Source organism: Cupressus sempervirens, chromosome 2 (genome assembly GCF_028749045.1).
Source record: "Cupressus sempervirens isolate cs-2001-9-10 chromosome 2, ASM2874904v1, whole genome shotgun sequence".
NCBI classification, from domain to species: Eukaryota; Viridiplantae; Streptophyta; class Pinopsida; order Cupressales; family Cupressaceae; genus Cupressus; species Cupressus sempervirens.
The window spans coordinates 249,401,879-249,412,330 of record NC_143119.1 but is presented as its reverse complement, the minus strand read 5'-3'; the positions used below and the strand labels follow the sequence as shown (position 1 = coordinate 249,412,330).

At 34.6% G+C, this 10,452-nt stretch overlaps 1 pseudogene across 1 annotated transcript; it reads left to right on the top strand.

The window, feature by feature from the left end:
* The first annotated feature begins 573 nt into the window (after positions 1-573).
* Positions 574-8,842, top strand: LOC149571991 (pentatricopeptide repeat-containing protein At2g13600-like; annotated as a pseudogene). Its single transcript, XR_016359889.1, has 3 exons — positions 574-3,067; positions 3,290-3,403; positions 8,447-8,842. The product of XR_016359889.1 is annotated as a pentatricopeptide repeat-containing protein At2g13600-like (transcript).
* Positions 8,843-10,452: the final 1,610 nt, after the last annotated feature.

Sequence of the window (10,452 nt, the reverse complement as noted above, 5' to 3'; positions counted from 1 at the left end):
TGTGATATGAGAGGAAGTAAATGGGCATTCTTAGATGCAACTTTGGTTAATCTATGAAGTTTAGTTATGAACCAAATGATTAATAACGTATTATTCATCTCTTATCTACACCAATTCAAGTTAATGTCTAATAAAAAAATATAGTTTTGTAACATGTGCCACACTTGCTGTCAAGATACTAGTAACATGAGATGTGGAGCAACATTTTGCCATTGCCCATATCATATCTTAGATCCCCATCATCATATGAAAATAATGTTTCTAAGATGGACAAAAGAACAAATACTTATACTTATTTGATCTTCCATACTTCTATGGCGTACCCATTGCACACTAAAGTGCGATTGCTAGTACAAATTTATGTATGTATTCAAAATACAAATGTATTAATGCAATGACTGAATAGTTATTGATATATGATACAATTATTTATTAGACCATTTATTCAATAATTATTCACTAATTTATAACTTTAAAAAATCAAAAATTTTTTTTTTTCAATGTATTAAATTAAATTAATAAATTTATAGTTTAGGTTCGATATATGTTTTTAGTCTCAGAATCATACTCGATGATCAATCGGGATGTAAGAAAGCTAAAGATGTAAAAAGACAAGATTATTGGTCTTCTCCTAGTATCAGTGAAATAATTGCCATGAAAAACTGCGTGGCCACCTTTCCTCCCAGTACCTCCCGATGATGATAACTAGTGTTTTTAATTTATTGCAGGGGTTCGATGAACAACACGCGATTCAACGATAAAATTGGCCATCCGAGGGCACCCTGTGTAAAGAATTTCTCGAAGGAAGCACTTCACATTCCACTCGCTACATACAAACCTCCTGCACAGTCATCTACGAATTTTTCATCTATTGCAGGCCTGCAATGCCAAAAATGCATTTTCAGAGGGTAAGTTCATCCACACTTTCATCATGGACAGAGGCATTACATCAGCTACAGCCACATTTTTCCAAAATAAGCTTATCAACATGTATGTTAAGTGTGGAAGTTTAGTGAATGGTCAGAAAGTTTTCGACTGCATGACAGAAAGGAACGTCTTCTCATGGAGTGTGATGATTACAGCCTACCAAAGACAAGGGCTTCCCAAAGAGGCGTTGGCACTCTTTAAGCAATTGCAAAAAATTAATAACCAAATTAATCAGTTCATCTTTGCCAGCATACTTCCAGCTTGCGCCAAATTGGGAGCTCTGGAAAAGGGAATGGAGATTCACAAAAGCATAATTAGAAATGGGTTTTTGTCAGATGTTGTAGTAGGTAATGCTCTAATGGACATGTATGGAAAATGTGGAAGCTTTCAGAAGGCACATAAACTGTTTAACAAAATGCCGCAACGAGATGTAGCATCGTGGAATACGATGATTATAGTATGTGCACAAAATGGTGTTTTGGAGGAGGCTTTGAGGCTTTTTGAAATAATGCCTCAGCCAGATGTTTTTTCGTGGAATTCAATTCTTGCTGGCTGTGTACAAAATGGGTTTGCTGGAAAAGCCCTGGAGATTTTTAATCAAATGCAACTGGCAGGTGTAGAGCCTGACGCGTCAACCTTTACCAGCATCCTCCCAGCTTGTGCTAAAATGAGAGCTTTGGAACAGGGCATGGAAATCCATCACAGCTTAAACAGAAGCGAGTTTTTGTCTAATGTTTTGGTTGGGAATGCTGTGGTAGACATGTATGCAAAATGTGGAAATATCCTGAAAGCACGTGAACTATTTGACAAAATGCCTCAAAGAGATGTCGTCTCGTGGAATGTGATGATTGCAGGATATGCTCAAAATGGTTTTCTTGATGGGGCTTCAAGACTATTCAAAGAAATGCCTCAACCGAATGTGGTCTCGTGGAATACGATCCTTAGTGGATATGTACAAAATGGCTTTGTTGAAAAAGCCTTGGAGATTTTTAAGCAAATGCAACAAAAGGGAGCCCAAGCCGATCAGGGCACCTTTGCCAGTATCCTTCCAGCTTGTGCCAAAATGGGAGCTTTAGAACAGGGTATGGAAATTCATGAGAGCATAAGGAAAAACGGCTTTTTGTCCAATGTTGTAGTTGGGAACGCACTGATAGATATGTATGCCAAATGTGGAAGCATACAAAAGGCTCGCAAGTTTTTTGACACAATGACTCAAAGGGATGTGGTTTCATGGACTGCGATGATTTCAGGATATGCAATGCATGGTTATGGCAAGGATGCCCTCAAACTCTTTGAACTAATGGAGAACTCTGGAACTTGCCCTGACTATGTAAGCTTCATTTGTGTTTTATTTGCATGCAGCCATGTAGCTTTCGTGGATGAGGGCTGTCAATTATTCAATAGCATGAGTGATTCTTATGGCATTATGCCCACAATAGAGCATTATGTATGCATGGTTGACCTTCTTGGACGTTCTGGCTATATTGAGGAAACCATAAACTTCATCGTCAAAATGCCAATCAAACCTGATGCCATTGTGTGGATGTGTTTGCTTGGCTGTTGTAGATCATTTAAGTTGATAGGGCTTGGAGAATTTGTGGCAACTCGTCTTTTTGAGTTGGCTCCCATAAATGCTGCACCGTATCTTTTTCTCTCAGATATATATGCAGAAGTGGGAAGGTGGGATGACGTTCGAAAGATCAGGAGATTGATAAAAGATAGGAGAATAAAAAAGTTACCTGGATGTAGTTGGATTGAAGTCGATAAAACGGTACATACATTTTGTGCAATTGCTAGATTCACACCCGCAAAAACAGGAGGTCTATGCCAAGTTGGGAATTTTTTCCTGGGAAATGATTGCAGCATGGTATATTCTAAATTAAACACGTAGTGTATGATGTGGAGTTGAAAGAAGAAGCCCTCAATCATTACAGCCAAAAAGTTGCAAATTGCATTCAGATTGTTAAATGTGTTACCTGGAACAACAGTTAAAGTTGTGAAGAGCTTTGGAGGAAGATCATTGCTGTAAGAGATGCATGTAGCTCTCATCATTGGTGATCCTGCGGAGATTACTGGTGATGCTGATTGAAGAAATTCCGGGCTTGCAAGATAAGAAGGGTATCATCTCATACTTGCAGTGGTAGGGAGGAATTGGTTTTGCGTCTTCAGTTTCTATGTGTTTGGAAAGCCAGAATATGCTGTTGACTTGATGAAATCATGTTTAGAATGAAATCATAAATGTTAAGTCACTTAAACTGCTATTGACTTGATGAAATCATGTGTAGATTGAAGTCATAATTGTAAGTCAGTTAAAACCATGTTTTAATACCATGGGGGAGTGATGACATTTAATTGTTTCCAGGAAGATTGCCTATGGAGTGAAAATCTGGAGGGACAAAAGAAGAGGAATGCTTGAAGTGTATGCAAAGCTGCTCAGAAAGAGAGGGTTACAATCAATCCAATGCGTGGATACGAGGTAAGTTTATCTCAACAATCTTTACTCCAACCTATGTTCCTTCATTTTCTTTTGTCGTCTGGATTAGTTCTATTTGGCTTGTGCCAATATGTGAGATCTTCTATATGGGACTAAATTATATTAGCAAAGTATATAAGGTTACCCATTTGTGATTAAGCTATATGTCCTTAAATATACATTTTATATTTGCGATTCACTATTAGAGATTTTTAATCATATAAAGTGACATTTTCCTTTCTGTAGTGTGTCATTTGCAGATGTTTTGTTAGGATTCAACTGAATAGTTTTTGAATCAATCTAATTGTCTCAAAAATTCACATGAATTCATCTTGCATGATTATGAATGACTTAACATTAATTGCATCTAGGTGTGAATCAATGTAATAAGTGGTAAGTGGATCAATTGTTAACAAAACACTATCAATTTATATATTTGTTAATTTAAAAGAAATGTTTTCATAAATACAACTTTTACAATAATTTAATTGCATATATTTTCAGTACTTGTGACACAGATATAATGAACAAATAATGAACATGAGATCTTGCATGATCTGCGAGGAAAATAAATTAACTAAAAGCATTTTTTTAGTTGCTATCTTCCTCAGGTCTATTTCCCACTAAACCTTCCACCCCATCCTCCTCAGCCTCTCCTACCTGTAGGAGTCCAGTGCTTATTCCAAAATGCAGTTTGGCAGGGAAGGATAGGCAAACTCTGTATTGAAGAGTTGGCAGAATAATCACCATTGCTACCAGCAGTAGACCTGAAACTCTTCCCCTTAATTCAATCATTCTTTGAATCACCATTCTTAGTCTGAGTTGCACTCTCACCTTTCATCAAAGTTTGATAGTATTTCTGGAGGATTTTCTATGGTCAGGGTCATAATCCCACAATTCACAATCCCTCTCATCTATGTGAAATATCTGTAGGAGCTTTCTAGGATCTTCCAATGTTTCCTCTGGTTAAGCATCACAGTTGATTGAAATTTCAAACATCCACCTCTTGAGATGTATGGTTAACCTTGCTAGTTGACTATTGTTTTAGAAGTTTAGCCCCACTTTATTTTCATCAATCATTTGTTGTACTGCACTCTTCAAGTTATTTGCTCTTTTGACATGCTTATGAATTACTTCGTGGCTTATTTAGAATGTGGTTTTCCTCTTCAGTCTCCAATCAAACCTCTGCTAGAAGGGACAAAACTATGATTTGGAATGTTATAATTAGCCGATAGGCTTCCTCTTTGAGGTTGCTTGTTATTTTCCTGTATCTGACATAAGTCGGCAAGAGTGTGGATGTTTCTAACTGGCATAACATGGAAAAATTGGAGCCTACATTGTTATGTTTCCAATACGAATCATCTCACATAAATCTAGCCTTCATTGTTATTTTTCCATTAGGCATAATCTAACAAAATTTCACTTGCATTATTATATTTTGTTTGGCATAATCTAGCACGATTTTTTTTTCTGCATTACGTTTATATAGAGGTCATGTTCGTTGAACCTTGATCCTATTTAATCATCATGGCAATGGATTTTTTATCACTACTGCACAAATAATTTATATGCACCTCTCATTTTTTATGAGAATATAATTCAGATATTATTTAATTATAATTTGCCAAGTGCTTATCTTCTTTTCAATTTTTCTGTTTTCTAATGGTATCTTTGAAACTTGTAGAGAATACTTTTGGTTGAGATGGAACTTATTACTGTGAAGAATAATGTTTTTGTTTGATGAGATGAAGGAGATCATGAAACTCCTGTTCGACTGCCATTTATACAGTTTGTGGTAGTACAGTTTTTATTAATTCATCAATGCATAATCATCGTTAGTTCTCAACAGTATAACATTAAAATGCTTCTTATTTCTCACTTTGCATAATAAACTGCCAACATGTGGTGGATTGCATTAGGCTGCATTCGAATAACAACTGTTGTTACAAGCAGTGAAGCCAGTCTTTCTTCACCATAGGATTCGTAGACTTAAGTTCTCCAGAATTAAGGAGTTTTAGCAAGTTAGAAATAAATAAATTTATGGTATATAATGAATTTAATTGTGACAGAGATATATGCTGCAATAAAAATAAAGTTTTTGCTGTTCCAAAACAGAGTATTCTCTGTTAAAAAACAGAGTGCTGTTAAGTTCGATATTTATTCAATGTCTGTGCATTTTGTTTAATAATTAATTATCTGTGGAGGATGTTGTTTGGAATCCTACAGTTACTCTGTTAATGTGAAATTTCACATTGATGTGCAAAAAATAACTATTGTGCTAATACCTGTGCTAAAGAAGACAATATTTAGCTAAAACTAAAATTTTGACTCTCAGATTTTACTAGTGGACAGAAGCCATATTGGTCCTGTGCGATCAATGGCAGTTTAATCATCTTCAATTTAAGATTTGTCGTCTTGTTAGTTAATGTTGCATCTAATGTTGCTAAAATAAATTGATTCTCTTTTTGTGTTGATAGAATTATCCAGGAATCTAGTGGATGGTTTCTCAATAGAATTTGTGGATGATTCAAATATTTTCGAGTGGCATGTAGCAATAATTGGTCCCCTAGTTATATTTTAGTAAGTTATAGGATTGTTTGCAATCTCTATTAGATCTAGGTAATGTCATATAAGCATAGAAACAATTATTGTTATTGAAATCTTCATTAGATCTTTTCTGCTATTAAATTTTACTGCACTATCCTTGAACATAAGGAGCCTTTGTCATCACTACAGAGATAAATGGAGCCATCCTCGTTTTGGGTAAAGCAGAGTGTTCATACTGAGTTGAACATTTCTAGCAGATATGGTGTATACACCATCTCAATATCTGATAAATTACAAATTTCAAATATTGTTACTTTGTGTAACTCAATTAATAATTTGATTATACATAAAACAGAGTATTTATTTTTAATATTCCCCCGTTTAACTTTCCTATAGTTGATGAACAGAAGTAGTCATCCTCCTTTTTAAATATCATTTTAGAGGTAAAGGGATTTTCACTACAATCTTGAATGATATGCTCTTGTTTCCTATCTAGTGGTAGCCCACGTGGTAGATCTTGAATTTGCATGGCTGTTTTTTGTGAGTTAATCCTGCCGTGTAAGATTTTCATAGATTTATGTTGGAAAATTTAACAGAATTTTCCCTTAGCAAGCTATTTGATATTTGTTATGAATATTTGGTTTCAAGTCTTCCATTGTAATCATTTGTTTCCCTTTCTCAAATTTCATGGGCAGGTCATCCATTTGCATTTAGAACTGTCTCAAAGTCTTTAGCCATTACTCATATGAGCACCCCTGCTTGAAATAAATAACTAACATAGGCTTATCAAATGTTCACTGACATATTTATCTGAAAAATAGCAGAACATTCCATTTGCCACATTGTATTTTTCGATTAAAGCAACCACATCAGCATTTGAAAACTTGTAGTTACCTATCAAACCCATTCAATTTTGCATTTAGTTGTTATATGATTTTTCAAGGTTGGAAAGAATTTTTTAATTAATGATTATGTGATCATCACAACCAAACATGTTGGAAGAAATCAATGTGAGATTTATTCTGAGATTAAGTAGTTGTTTATAACGGTCTGTTGAGCTTATGTGGTAGATGATTACACCTGTTGTTTGCATTGGGAATAGATTAATCAAGGGGAGGCTATTTCATACTAACAATTAATGCAGAGGTCATAAAATTCATGTGTTTGAGGAAATTATTACAGTATGTTTCACTCACCCTCCAATTGGTGAACAAAACTTAAAAGTAATTTCAATGCTGAAAGGTCTAGCTCAGACTCCCATATAGCGAAGTCGTGTCCATATCCAGCAGTGCATATCCGATGATAAAATTTGGGAATAAAAAAAGAAGACAACTCCAATTTTTTATATTGTCTTAGGTTGTTGAATGTGGCATTACATTTGCCAGTTATGTTTGTGCATAAGTTACTGATGCGTCTGGAAATAGGGCAGATGCGGGTGTGGATGCGTTCTGATGCTCGGAGGCGTTAGGATGCGTCGTGGGATGCTTGGGAGAGCATGTGAAGAGAATCCATTGAGCATCCGGGCGCATCCTGTGAGCATCCAGCCATTTTGAGTGCCCAGTCACTTAAGTGACTTCTTAAAACATGCATTTAATAGGTTTTTTTTATTATATTTTTTCTCCTATTTGCCTCACAACCCTAAAACGACCCTAAAAGAGGCCATTCATTCTCCTATTACTGTAATTTCTATTTGATTATGCTAATTGCTACATAATGGTTAATTTTTGTATATTTCTTGTATTTCATTGCATACATAAATTATAGTATATATATATGGACGCACCCAAATGCATTCAAAATCCCCTATAAAAAAAATCCATGCATTAGCACCCCGCACCCACATCAGCATCAGAACCAACATCGGTAACTTTAGAATTTTTCAACAAAACCATTTTGCATGTTTCAGCAGTGAGCATAATTTTTCAAAAGCAATCTGTAAAATAGAAAAAAAGGCAATATATGTGCTTTCATTTTATGTGTATATGTTACCAGCATCTTTGCAATGATAGCTGACAAATCCCTCCCATCACTTATTCTTGGATGGGTACTAACACCCCATTCTAAAAGAATCTATTATTGGCACAGACAACACCTCTAAAGGCTGTTGGGTTGTCTTGACTATTTACACCTATCCAATGCCTTTGCTTGAAAGTTTCTTATTCCTTGAATACTCTATGCTACTCTTGTTATGTGCTTGGAATTGTTAGGAAGCTTCTTTGCCGAATGTAGTTTATGTGTGTCTAATATTGGTTTAAAATTAGTTTTGAAATCAATTTCTTTCTTTTGTTTAAATATTGATTACGTTTATATCAGCCTTTATATCATCCTTCTTTTCATTCTTTTGCATATAGTTTCAACAGCGATTAGAATTATATAATATTACAAATAGGAATCCAGCCTATGGGATTGTCCCACTGATTTATTGTGGAAATTGAATAGGAACAGACTTGCAACAAATTACAATTATCAATTTTTTACTTCTCATCATGTTTTTTGAAGGCAGTGATATTTATGGTTGAAAGGATTCTGTACCAAGTAAGGTGAGAGGACTCAAACATTGATTTCAGAAGTGACACAAAGTTCAGATTGAGAAGACATAGCTATGCAGAAAAACATTAATAAATTTGAGGCAACTTTTCCCAGAAAGAGCAGATGAAGTTGTAACATCAAATGTAATGATGTAAACATCATCATTAGACCTTTAGCTAATCGACGAGATTTTAGAGATAGGATGTGTGTGCATGTTGCTAAGTTTTGCAAAAGATTTGTCAGTACATGTATTAAGCCATAAAAATAACAATAAGAACAATTCATACCCGCAAAAGGCAAAATGAATTGGATGTTGTTTAGTATGACATGATGCTTTCTAAAATAAGTTGTGGAAATTTCCCTCTACTTAGTCATTGTTAGTGTAGTGCATGACAGACATGGGTACACATACTCTGGAGTTGATCATGAAGACTTGTTTCTGTTGTGTATGTGCATACGAATTAAGTGCTAGCTATAAAATTATTGTGATATGTTAATAACATAATGATGACCATAACAGATTGTTATAATCAATTGTACTGGGCAGGTAGTTGGGAATGTCTGGCCTGGCTGGTTAATTGCCAAATATTCACTTTGTATGTACTGTTGCCTCTCAATATGAAAATTGTTCATTGCCTTGCTCCAAATTCAGTTCGGTATTAGAGCATAATAAAAGTTCATGTGACTGAAACTCTACCTGCAGAGAAGTCATGAAAAGAAGACTCTAAGAGAATCTTGATCAATGCAAAGTTTGATTGGAGAAGTATGACTGTGAGACAATCATTGCATGAAGGTAACTTGGTGAAAAGAAGGAATCCCATTTGAAATCATTTCATGTGGAAATCCAGTGCACAATCAACAAAAATGCTATTTGAAGGCTTGCTGAAGCCCAGCAGCGAGTCGCATAAAGGAGACTTTGCATTCACTTTTTGCTGGTGGCTTGAAACTGTTGTCAAACCTGGTCATGTAGAGTTTGGCATGAAGGTTCACAGAAACTAAAATATTTCATTTGCATTTGAAACAGCTTTCAGAAAATTAATCTTATCTGATTTCCACAGTCCATTTGAAATATAAATTTTGCTTCTGGATTTGATTGTGTATGTTTTTTTTGCATCAATGTTTGGATCACACTCCGTGATCCATCATTAGGATGAGAGAATGCAAGAATGATATAGTATCATTCTTGCATTCTCTCATCCTGATGATGGATCACGGAGTGTGAGCCGAAATGTTGATGCTAAAAAAACATACACAATCAACTCCAGAAGCAAAATTTATATAGCTTTCAGAAAGTTTACATTGTGACAAATCTCCAATTGAGTGAAAAATTATTACAAGAAAACAAGTAGAGGAGATTTTGAAAGATATATGATGTAAGATAAATTTCATCGCTGCTGCTAGAGAAACATTTCAGTACATTAAAAGGAGCACACATTTCATTATTTCTCCTTTGAAAAGTTCCATTTTGGAAGAAATAAAGCATTTTTGGGAGGCCAGGCTGAAAAAAAAAGCTTTAGGTTGAGAAAAAACAAATTCATGTTTATGAAAATATAATATATTTTTCAGTAATAGTCTAAAGTAATACAGAGTGCAAATAATTTAGTCTTGCAAATTAAAGTTATATATATTTTTAATAATATGAATACTTTTTGCAAAAACTTCAAGTTAATTGTTGTTTGGAAAAAAACAAATATTTGTTTAGAATATTAAGTAAGAATGGCGCCTTCAGTAATGTTATGTTATATTGCTTCAACAATGATGATATTTGTGACGTCATTTCTGTAAACAATTGAAAAATAGGGGTGAGTTAAATTTTTTCTTTTGTTGGAAAAATAAGAAACTTTCAAAATCCTAAACAATTAAATCAATGCTTCCAAAAAAATGTTTTCTACCTCTTAAAAATTAAGAGATTACTGTTATGTAAATTGTGAATATATGTTAAAAGAGTGTAGATCTTGGTCTTACATTCTAGTTTG